This window comes from Amblyomma mixtum, chromosome 3 (assembly GCF_055824585.1).
Source record: "Amblyomma mixtum isolate Tamu chromosome 3, ASM5582458v1, whole genome shotgun sequence".
NCBI classification, from domain to species: Eukaryota; Metazoa; Arthropoda; class Arachnida; order Ixodida; family Ixodidae; genus Amblyomma; species Amblyomma mixtum.
In genome coordinates this window covers 361,159,810-361,171,757 of record NC_143014.1, presented here as the reverse complement: position 1 = coordinate 361,171,757, position 11,948 = coordinate 361,159,810, and the positions used below count along the sequence as shown (strand labels likewise).

General features: G+C 42.1%; 1 long non-coding RNA gene across 1 annotated transcript; it reads left to right on the top strand.

The window, feature by feature from the left end:
* The first annotated feature begins 252 nt into the window (after window positions 1–252).
* LOC149356541 (uncharacterized) lies at window positions 253–3,519 on the top strand. Its single transcript, XR_016289822.1, has 3 exons — window positions 253–345; window positions 1,426–1,537; window positions 3,435–3,519. It is a non-coding gene; the product is annotated as an uncharacterized LOC149356541 (long non-coding RNA).
* The last annotated feature ends 8,429 nt before the right edge of the window (window positions 3,520–11,948 follow it).

Sequence of the window (11,948 nt, the reverse complement as noted above, 5' to 3'; positions counted from 1 at the left end):
TCGTCGTACGGATTCTTTGCGCCCAATTTCAACCGTACAAGTAAGTGACACTTTCGTTTGGTCATACGGGTTGTTTCCGGCCATCAAGTTATGGTGTGTTCAGTACAGATTTTTTATCATGGATTGTGTGTGCTACTTGTTGCTATTTCTTGTTTTGAGCCGGTCGCGTGCGGCCGGAGGGAGCCTATCGTGTACAACACACGATCGCAGCGGCGCAATCTGCAGGCGTCTTTCTCATGCTTTCTTTCGCTGCAGGCTCTGATCCTTCGTCTGCTGTGCGAAAGAACATTGCCGGTCGTCTCTTCAACGCAAAGTATTTGTCCCTGCTCACTACCATTCAGTAAGGTAAGTCCAAACCGCAGTCTCCGTTCAGAAAGGGGCGAGTAAATTAGTGTGCGCGCTTCTGTGGCACGTACTGCGCGCAGTGCTCACATCTACCGCAGCACTGTATGTGATTCTTATTAGACAATAATCCCTTTATAATTTTAGCGCTACAAGGCAACTCCTCCTGCCAGGCCGCTTTTTTTTTTGCGAATGGACGGCGTCATTTTTTTTTCTTTACCACGGAGTAGCAAGCAAACGATAAAACAGTAAACGTGAAATTTATTTATTCATAGGCAAGAAATTAGCAGCTCATTTGTGCTCTGCGCTTCCTGGCATGCGGCCGTTTCCGCTCACACCTTGCAATATGTTTGCTAACCCAGAATGTGACTTATCATTGCAGCAGTTTTACTGCATTCGAATGGCAAGATGCAAGTGCTAATGGTGTTAAGTTGATATGTGCTCTTCACTCTGGCTGAGAACTAACACAGAAAAGTGAACTTGTTTAGTTCTTTTTACTAGTGAAAAGGTCGGGCCTAGTTGGTGGCCAAACATTAGCTCACAAAAGCGTACAGTCTATGTCACCTCTTTTCGTGCTCTTGTATTCTCTTGTGAAAGAGTGAGACTTTAGGTTTGATGTCACTCTAAGAGGTTGAATAGAAGAATACGCTAGTCTCTAATCTTTTCTGTTATGAACAATAAGGATTTTGGTTGCACTGCGATAATCTGTCGACGAAAAAAAAATTCTGTAATGAATACTGTCAATCTCGTAAGCAGTAACAGTATAGTTCTTTCTTCTTTCTGCAGTGGCTTTTAGAAAATATGTTAATTATGTTAGGCACGTAGTGACAATTCACTGGTAATAGGCCATTGTGCTGCAGAAGTTTGTCTAGGCTTATTGTGCCAGTGCATTGCATCAATTATGCCTCTCATAAATATGTGGCAAGTACTGTAATGGATAAAATTTGGAATAAAAAGTTGTTTCTCATTTTTAAACTATTCCTGTCGTTTTCTGAGCATGTGTGCTGCCATTACGTGGTTTAATGAACATATAAGTTATCACTAACCATTACACTAATGCTATAAATGACGCCTCTATTGCAGTGCACCTGGGAGAAGGAGGGATGCAAAGGTGCACAACCATTGTCACTCCTAGCACCGAAGTTCAGCCTGGATTCTTCAAAACCGTACAAGTGGCCAGGACTAGATGTGTGTGGTATGTATGTTTTTATGTAATTGGAACATTGTTGCAAGTTCATCATCACTTGATATCCATCTGTGAACATAGTATGCTATGTTGCGCAGCTACAGCCATTCTATTATAGAGATTTTAGAGCTTTTCAGTGTTTTCGAGGACTTAGTTCTGAAAGAATTTTTAAATAATGGTTTGAATAATTGTGACCTTTTTTATGGCATGAAGTATAAATGCAGTTTTTTTTTTCTGCAAAAGTAGGCTGGACTTCAGCAAAGATTTCATATTGAATTAGAGAGCCGCTGCCTACAATTCATGCTGCTGGCATCAGAAAAAAATGACACACAGTTATGGTAATGCTTGGCAGGATGGCATGCTACCTAGCTAATATGACTAGCACCGTTTATGCATGTGAAGCTTATTATGATATCTAGCTATGTGAGGCTGTTAATCTTGTTCACACTTTCACACTGTTAATCTTGTTCACACACTGTTCACACTTTCTTTTTGAGTAGGAAGGTGCTGTTCACTGATGTGAATAATTTCCAATAACTCACATGAACCCATATTAGTTTCATTTCACATCGGAGTGAACTTAAAATTTAATTAAGCTCACGTGCCCTGCATGTGACAGCAGATATGGAAAGCAACTGTTTTAACAGCTATTCTTGCATGCTGTCAGTCAGTGTTTACAATTTCATTATGCTAAGCATCTGAAAAGATGTGTAAAGGTTACATTCTATTGTGCCGGCAAAATATAATTCATGAGAATTACTGCTGCTGCATATGGTACAAGCATTGGATGAAGCAGCACTGTCTAAATAAAAAAAAAAGAGATTTGTAATTTCTTGAAGCAAAAATAGTGCTTTAGAAGGAGACTGTTCTATGCTGCTTGTGTAGTTAATGTAGTCTGTCAGTGAAGGCCAGTCCATAACCAAAGCTTTTTGCACAGGCATAATGTAGAGGTGTAGTATGAGGCTATGAATGTGAATAAAAAGTACCTTTATTATAATGTAGTCCAAATAATATTTTTGGTAGGACGTTACATCATGCGTGGAGACAACTCTTTAGATGTGTAAGTTGCCCTTGCTATTATTTCACGTTTAGCCGAAAGCGTTTCCTTGCTTTCCAGGAGTGGTACACTAAGAGTAATAGTGCATAGCCTGTGTGCATAGGCCTTTTACCAGGTATTTAAACTGTATCGAAAGGCTGTGATGATGGAATGCACCCAGAAATGCCATCACAGGCACAAGCTTCCTGCTGTTTGCTAATCGGAAATGAATTCACAGGTAATATATGCAGAGAAAATTACAGTTGGAAGTATCGCTCATTGATGCTCAGATAATCACTTACACTTCCCTTTTAGGAAGAAAATTCACTGTATGGGCAACAAAACATATAATGGCATCTGAGACCAGAGACATATTGTTAGCAAGGGCTGCATGAAACCTTAACCACTCTAGATACAGAGAAATAAAAACACGAGAATTGAGGGAAGGGTTTGTTAAATGGCATTTCATTTTATCACCTTTTAGTAGCTTCCATTTCATGCACATGTTTTTCTGCTTCTTGATATGACCCTCTTCTTTAGCATCCGGGATGCCTACAGCCTGACCGTGCAGCTGGGCACAATATTCTGGATTTTTCCTGAGAAGCCAGTGTGCTTGTGATTATGTCAGCATATGTGAGTGATTAAGTAGCTGCCATTTAGGACATGTTTTGTTTTTCCTGCATATATTTTCTGATTTTGGTTCTTATTAACAAACAGAAGCCTGCGCTTGTGGCATTGTTTTCATGCATCTCCCTTTATCCCTGCCTTTTGTGTGGTTTACACTTTTAGACCTGAATTAACTAAGCCCATGGTCACGTCGTCTGAGCTTTGTGGTTGCAAAATTCATTACATGTTTTCTTCTCTGTGCAGGTCAAATGCATGGTACATACTGCCTCCACCTGCATGAAGAAGACTGCCAGGGTCATTGCTGTAATATGGTGTAGCATGTGACAAAATAAATATGACGGTATGTTCCTTTCTCCAATTCTTTTATGAATTCTTTGTGTACATTCTGCAGTAGTACCTGCACCTGAACACACAATGACACAGACCATCTCACATGAAAGATTCGCCGCAACATTTTGACACTCAGGCTTCTACCATATGGGTCAACTTTAATCCTGCATTCAGTGGGCAGGTTTACGATACAGAAGGGTAATAATGCTCGCGTGTGGACAGTATAAATATACCACCGAGTAGTGCATAGATACCCTTTGCAGTAGGGCATTACTTTGTACCACTAGAAGGGTAACTTTATCCATCATGTAAGGGTATAAGCTTGCACCACAGAGGTGCAAACTTTGCTCTGTTTATGACGGTATAAGTTTAGTCTTTGACAAAGCAACTTTGCACTTCTAGACATAGCATAAATTTACCTGCTAAAGGTGCAAACTTGCACCTTGCATGCTAGGATATGTTTATTCTTTCCTCAGGCTAACATTTACCCCTTTTAGAAAGGTGTAATGTTATACCTAACTGGTTTAAAGTTACTCTTCCTATGTGAGTGCAAGTTTATGCTATTAGAGTGTAACATTACTCTATGTGCGAGAGCATAAATACTGCGAGCCAGGCATTTTTGCAACGAGAGCAAGAAACAGCATAACCTTACCCCCAAAAAGGTGTCAGCTCAGCGACAAGTGTTTTACCCCCAAAAAAGACTAAGATCACACCTTTTTTTCTTAGAGTGCAGTCGCTGCGTTCGTTGGCTAGCGCTTCGGCCAGTTCCGGCTTCCTTGGGCCCGTTTAGAAAGGCATCGCCTCCAGGCATTCCTCCAGGTCGTCTCTCTCGGGCTCTATGCTTTTGGGCAGTGCGATAGCAAAGGTCTAAAACCAAATGAAACTTTCGTGACAAAAATAATTAAGTTCTTGTGCACATATTGGCATTAAAAACTTGAGAAATTTGTGAAGCGTGGACGCATGAATATGCGTGTCGGTACATGCGTGCGGGCGTGCGTGCGTGCGTGAGTGGGCACGGTCTAGCGCGTCAAATCCAAAGCCTATCCGACATGCTGCATGGTTTCTTGAGATCACCGCCGTGAGCTTCGCTTGTTTTCTCGTGCTGCTGATGAGCGCTCTTGCGCGCCGCTGTTACTGTGCTGGAATCGCAAAAGAAGGATTACCGGTGTGTGCTGCCGGTGGGCGCGCTCTCATCCAAGAGTGGTAGCAGCTCCCAATTAAGCGATCCGTCGGGGCATATGTGTTATGGATGTCTGGTCGACAACGATAATGAGGTCAGCAGTGCGGTGCCGTCGTTTGATGAGTCGAACCTTTCGGCCTATTGCACTGTTAACTTCGTTGCAAAAATGCCTGGCTCATAAGCAGCGACAGTGGCCATTGTTTCTGTGGTGTGTTTCGATTACAAGACGGCGCCCGTCTACAGTGTGGCTTCCTTGGAAACTTAGTCGACGGTGTGCTTATTGTGCCTGCAACGCCTGTCGCTGTCAGCTCAAACTGACCGCCTGCGAGCGCTGCCTTCTTTTGCGATGTGAACGGTGACGGGACACTTACTGCCTGTGGCCGGAGCTTATAGCAAAAGCGAAGAGTGTTTTGGGTGAAGGTTTAACGAAGTGCGTGTGTCAGTTTGGACCCTTAGCAAGTCATACGAGATGCGACATGCAAAAGTGGTCCACCAGTCGCTTCAGCAGAAAGGAGTGCGGAGGTTTTTTACGTTACTTCAATCGAGAACTGCCCATGCAAATATTTCAACTCGTCTCTTGCCTAAACAGCATAGTAAAGAAGCTAAAGCAACAAAACTGCTGTTTCCATGCTGTATATTGATTCCGCACTCGTGCTAGAGGTGGGAAATATGTAGCAGTTATTGGCGGAGTTACAGCCTATGAAGCACGTGCAGCTTCATGCAATTGCAGGTTAGGATATGCGCCTTACTTGGTATTGACTTTGTGACCAGACATAGCCGTCTGTCAACTATGTATGCTTCTGGACACTGAATACCGGGTGCGTCACCTCTCTTGAAAGCACTCAGATTTGTGTACTTATCAGTACGTTTGAGATGAGAAAATTTTATCAGCTTCTTTTCTTTATTTTATAATTAGCTCTACGGCGTGTTGCAAAAAAAATGTTTTAAGGAAAAGTATTTCAGTTTAGAGTAGAACAGTTCAACAAAGTTGTTTTGGGCATTCTGGTAACTTCGAGATGGTATCTTATGGTTGCATACAGATGCGCAAGTCAAACCTCAAAGGACATCAAACTGAACAGTACCGCTGAGCTTATCCTTTCGTGCTTTTTATGTGTGTGCAGATCACCTGGGGAAGTTCAGTATTGGATGTTGGATTTCATAGTTCTGCTACAACTTTTATCTTCCTTTCTACACATGAAACATGACTGAACTCGATCGCATTCCTCAAGCAAATACCTGACGCCCTACAAGCGTTCCTTACTGTGCACAGTTGTCCCATTGCATTATATCCACTCATGTGCAGCACACTGTTGTGTTGCTCTTGGTCTGCGAATGTGACTCTCAGCAATATGATGGAATCATAGTCCATCCAGATGGTCTTTGTGGTAGTGCAAATTTCAAAACAGATTGAAGAAGAATGAAGAGTGTGATACTTCGTCATGCATCATGCAATGCTGGTGCTAATCAGGCAACATGTGTGGTATATATACTTCGCACATTTGAGATTCATTGGATTTGTTCTGGAGCCATACTGGGAATTAATTAATCGATCTGTGATTTGTCAGTGAAATTGAGAGAGGGCACTAATTTCTTAACTTTTGACACCAATTGTGAATTCAAAACTGTCTTTTCATGTAGGCTTACATGGCCTTTTTACATGTATGTAAATTTATGCTAATGACTTTAAGTTTTGGAAATTGCCTCGTAACATTCCTGTTACAGCTCACAATTCGCTTTCTGCACGTCATGTTTGATTGAACCAGATTATATCCCCAAGCTTGTTTGTTGCACCTAACAGACACTGTTGCCCTTCCAGAGTTATTCCATTGATTGACTCCTTTCGAGTGCAAGCAACAAATGGTTGTGTTGCTTCTGATTTCGAAATATGGCTGTCTGCATGACGGGCAACAACATAAGTGCTCTGGATGGCTTTCATCATGCATCTATAAGATATCTGTAACTTTCAGAATTGGTTAAAGGAAGAACTGAAGGATGCTGTAAGAGTCATTAGCAGCTTGTGTTTTATATTTTTTGCAATGAACTTGCAATGTTGACAAGTTCTTGCTCAGTGTGCATGTTGTCATATACTGGTCCCTGCAGTATCGAAGGGAACAACCATTTTGCACTAAAAGATAATTTTTTGGTTATTTGTTTGCTGAAGTTGAAAATGATTAATGGGTACTTACGTCAAGACGAAAATTATAAAACAGCAAAACGTGAGCTTATTGCTCATTATTGAGAAGTAATCATTAACTGAATGCTGAACTTTGTTTCCTTTCACACTAAATGGGCCTTTACAGTCTCGACAAGTTGCTACTAAGCAAGCAAACGCACACATGGCCACACGCAGCCTCACTGAGCTTGCTCAGTATGCACATAAGCACGCACAGCTTCGGCAAGCCCCCTCTCAGCACGCAGATGTCCACGCACAGAGAGTTGTCCACGAGAGTCCACGATTTTTTCCACGCAAAGAGTGTGCATAGACGTCTATCAGCGCACAGTACGCGCACATGTACACCCAGGACGCACAGAATGCGCACAGGTCAACGCACAATTTCTGCGCATTCTTGTGCAAAAAGAACGTGATCGTACAAAAATCACTGTTCTCGTGCAAACTCACGCAGAGTTTTTTCAATAGGGTGGCGGCGACAACGTAGCTCGAAGTGCTGCGTAACTCACGGTGCCGTCGTCGCTGGTCAGGCGTCCGGCTCACGGGACGGACTGAGCGGCTTCGAATGACGTAGGCAATGTTGGCGTCAGATTTAGGCAGCGCTTTCTGACCAGCAAGACCATATGAACATTGTTCCTACGCTCTGTGTAGCCGTAGTGCTTCGTTCGGATCGGAAATATAGGATTTCTGTGGGCCAAGGCTGTGTTAGAGCAGTGGAGTGTTATTTGTTGAAACCTTATTTTTAAACCCGTTCACCTATCGCCAATGTGAGTTGTACTGGGTATTGTCTTTTGTTCGACGGGGACTCTTGGCACTTCTTCTTCTCAGTTACCGATAACTTCGTTTGTTTGCTTGTTGAGCTTTATGGCACATAGACAACTAAGGATATCATGCGCCAAGCTGAAGGTATAAAAGAATTGTTTTGTGTAGAGTTTTGTTGCCAAATTAAAATCATTGTCGGTGTAGAGGGCCTATAACATTGGTCTGTATTTCCTAGTACGGACAGAGGAGTGATCAATTGCTAATAGCAAAAGATTTAAAGGAGTTCAGGTAGCTTCAGCAGCTATCCTTTGCTGGGCAAAGATGTTGAGCCTCCAGGTGAGCCAAATAAAACCTCAGCTCCCCTCTCAGGAATGAGAAGGCGGATGAGGTGTATCAAAAAACGAAGCTACGCAGTAGGTGAAAATTTAGAGTTTGTCGAGCAAACCTCCTTTTCTTAAAAAACCAATCACACAAGACATGTCAACAATTGCATTTTCACCCAACAGTAACATTGTGTGTGAAGGAATTTGGTCATTATAGAACTGTGTAAAATACTTTTAACTAGGTTTATCGACTTTTGTGCACGAGAATAAAATCTGATCTACTGTTAGTTCTTCTCCACACTTTTCACCAAGAGGTGCTTCTTGTTTTTCGAGTATAAAATTAATAAGGTGTGTGTGTCCTAGGTGAAGCCGGCAGAGAACTAATTCCTTAAAGCGATCCCGGTGTGTGCATGACTTCCATTCACCTAAAACTGGCTTTATCACGACTAGTTTGTTCTTTACTTCATTGCTCCAATTTAATTGGCATTTTCCCCTTAATTCACGGTGTAATAAGTGCATGCAATCATTAAAGTGTATGTTTAATGTGTTTATTTGCTTGCAATGGGCTTGAGCAGCGCACAAGTGTGCTCTCTCGTAGCCTTTAATTCTGTTATGCCTAGGTACCCAGAAGAGTATTAAGTTTTGTCAGTGAGCTATGGTGGTTCTTATGTTGTGTATAATGTCACCAAGCAAAGGGGTGATTGCATCTCCAGAGTGAAGAGCTGTAAGTACACTTATCGAGTCTGTGTATATAATACTGTTTGCGAGGTTCTCGTTTACTATTTTTTGCACGGCTACAAAGATTGCGTGACATTTAGGAGTGGGTATAGATGCACCCAACGGAAGCCTTACTATTTGATTCGTATCCCCTTGTACCACTGCACTTTCAACATAAACATCTGTTTTTGAACCATCTGTATAAAAATCAGTGAAAGTAGTGTACTTTTCCTCTAGTGCAAGAAATTTTTGTATTAAATGCTGTTGTGGAGTTTATTTTTTTGCGAAACTGTGTAACAGTGAAATCGCAGATTGCAGGAATATTGTACTATGAAGGCAGTGGATTTCGTCTGCGCAGTACCAGGTAATGTGATTAGTACGCGAAGGTCCTGGCATATCTCTTCAACTCGCAAGAACAGTGGCCTGGTAACCCGCGCTTTGTTGTCAAAGGGTGTTCTAAATGGGCACTTTGTGTCTATAGGGTAAAATGGTTGTTTCTTCATCAACCGGATTTTTAGACGTACTGGCACGTGAGCATGGCTCTCCCGTCTGTAAGTTATGGTTCGTTGCTCTCCATATAAAGGCTGTTTATGGGTGACGTTCTGCATGCACAAACGGGAAGATGCAAACCTAAGTTATATACTATATCCAGTCATTATACGATGGTCTCGCTGACCCATAGACTATACATGCATAATCTAAGGTAGAGCGCACTGCAGAACGATACATTTGTAAAAGACATGTCCTATTGGAACCCCAGTGTTTTCCGGAGAGTACAGAGTCGATCCCACTTCTTGTCTAGAGTGCTCAGACTGTATGCCATCATCATCATCAGCCTGATTACGCCCAGTGCAGGGCAAAGGCCTCTTCCATGCCTCTCCAACTAACCCTGTTCTTCGACAGTTGCGGCCACTGTATCCCCGTAAACTTCTTAGTCTCATCCGCCCACCTAACTTTCTGCCACCCCCTGCTACGCTTGCCTTCTCTTGGAATCCACTCCGTTACCCTTAAGGACTAGCGGTTATCTTGCCTTCGCTAAGGAGGCATACTACAACTATATTGAACTGCGTGCTCTAGTGTCAATTGCGTAAATGCGCGTCGAGCAGTTGAGAACCAAGTTTTGCGAACACTATTCGTTATCTCAATACATGCCATAAATTGGGGCACTGTTAAGCTTCTTTTCACGGCACTCTCTCCTTTTTTTGTACCTAGACCTTAATTTCTCAGGGAGGAAATTAGGCATAAAGGCTTAAAAATTTGCAAAAGATTAGGTAATACTCAGCGTGTAAGATAAAAAGTTTTTGTTTTTCTTATTATTCCCAGTCCTACCTTTTTTACAGCCTAAAGGCATCATAGAAAAAGGCAGTTTTACTAGAGGAAGAAACAGCAGACCTGGATTGCATCTGAAATCCTCTTCAGGCACTTAGAACAGCTTGTAACAACTATATGCGTTTAAGTAGCTATTGTCGCAATGCTTATTGTGATAATGACCCTGATTGCTTGAATCGCACTCAGTTATCACAATGTTTTAGATTACAATATTTTTCTGATCCCCCAAAACAAACAATGCACAGCAGGTGTAAAAAATACGAATAGGAGCGTTATAAACTCATCGTATGCTTAACGTCATGGAATAAATTATGGGTTCTTGGCCGTATTTTATCTCTTATGTGTACTCATGTTTCGTGGAGCTTAAAACACGCTGGACCTTTCTGCTGGAGAAAATTGATATTCAAATGCTGCAGTCTGCAATAAACGCAATGCATCACGCCCATAAGGCCTATATAAAGTTGTTGTTGTTGTTTTTTTTTGCCGAGGGTCAGTCAACGGCATTTGTATCAATTTATAGAAGCAAGTACCACTTGTAGAACGTTCACAAACTTTAAACACGAATGTGCCCATGTGGAAGTAAGAAGGGGGTAAGCTGTTTTCTAGCGCGCTGCCTTTTTTTATAAAAGGCAGCGCGCTAGATTACAGCTTAATTTCTTTTTAGTCTCTTCTGTCTACAATGTAATTTCTTCCTCCCACTAGCTGGCGCAGTCTTGATAAAATTCGCTATTATTCATTTGCCTGAGAGGAAGCCGAAAAGTATGGGAATTTATGCATTCCCTCCCCTCCGAGAAATTTCCTTCTGCTGTGTGACAACGGTGCCATAGACAAGGATAGGGACAGACGGGCAGTCTGCGGCCACGAGAGTGCTAAGCTAGCGTGCACGTGGATAGTCAGGGCATTTGCACGTGTTCCGTGACGTGCGATTACGCCATCTTCGCGAGATACTGTGTCGCCTGGCGATAGCAAGCTACCCACAAGCAGAAGGCGTCCGCGCGGTGGAGTTTGATGGCGATTGAAACGTGGGAAAAGCAAATTCCAACCTGAGCAGGAAGGTTCATTCCGACGACAGTGCTTCGACAACGTGTCGGCTTACGTACTATTTATTTATTTATTTAAAATAAACATCAAAGGCCCCATGTACGGGGTATTACATGAGGGGTAAATTAGTTGCATGAAGAAAACAAACAGAAAAAAAGACATACATCACTTATTACATGAACAAAATAATTTTTCGATTGATGGCTTGAAATATTGTGGCTTGTAGTGGTGCACGGCGTCAACGGGAAGATCATTCCAGTCCTTTGCAGTCTGGACGAAGAATGAAAAAAGATGCGCAGAAGTATGGGCAGATTTTTCTGATGCGTTAAATCGTCTACTTACCTGCTAATATTGATTTTATGTAAGTTTTGTATCCGTGTGCTGCTGATATTGTATAAGTTTATTCTTTTGGTTTTATTGTTTTGGTTTCCGTGTGCTGCTAATATTGAATAACTTTATTCTTTTGGTTATGTAACATTGTATGTTCACTCCTGCTTGGGCAAAGCAGTGGCCTGCAGTATTACGAAATAAATAAATAAAATGACGGGTAAACACTTCTGGTGTGGCTGCCACGTTGCGAGGTCCGATGAGAAGGCTGGATGACGGAGTTGGATGGCTGTGAATGATAAAATTTGTGGAAGAGGCAAAGTCGAGAGATTCTACGTCGAGTAACATGAGCTGGCAGGTTAGCTTGAAACTTTAGATTAGAGACAATAGTGAAATAGCTGTAGATAGAATAGATAAAGCCAGCAGCTCAATTCTGCACTGATTCGAGAGTGTTAATAAGAAATTATTGATGTGGGTCCCAAATAGCGCACGCGTACTCTAATTTTGGTCGGATAAGGGTTAGATAGGCCCTAAGTTTTACAGACGGGGAGGCGAGTCTTAGGTGACAGAGGAATAAA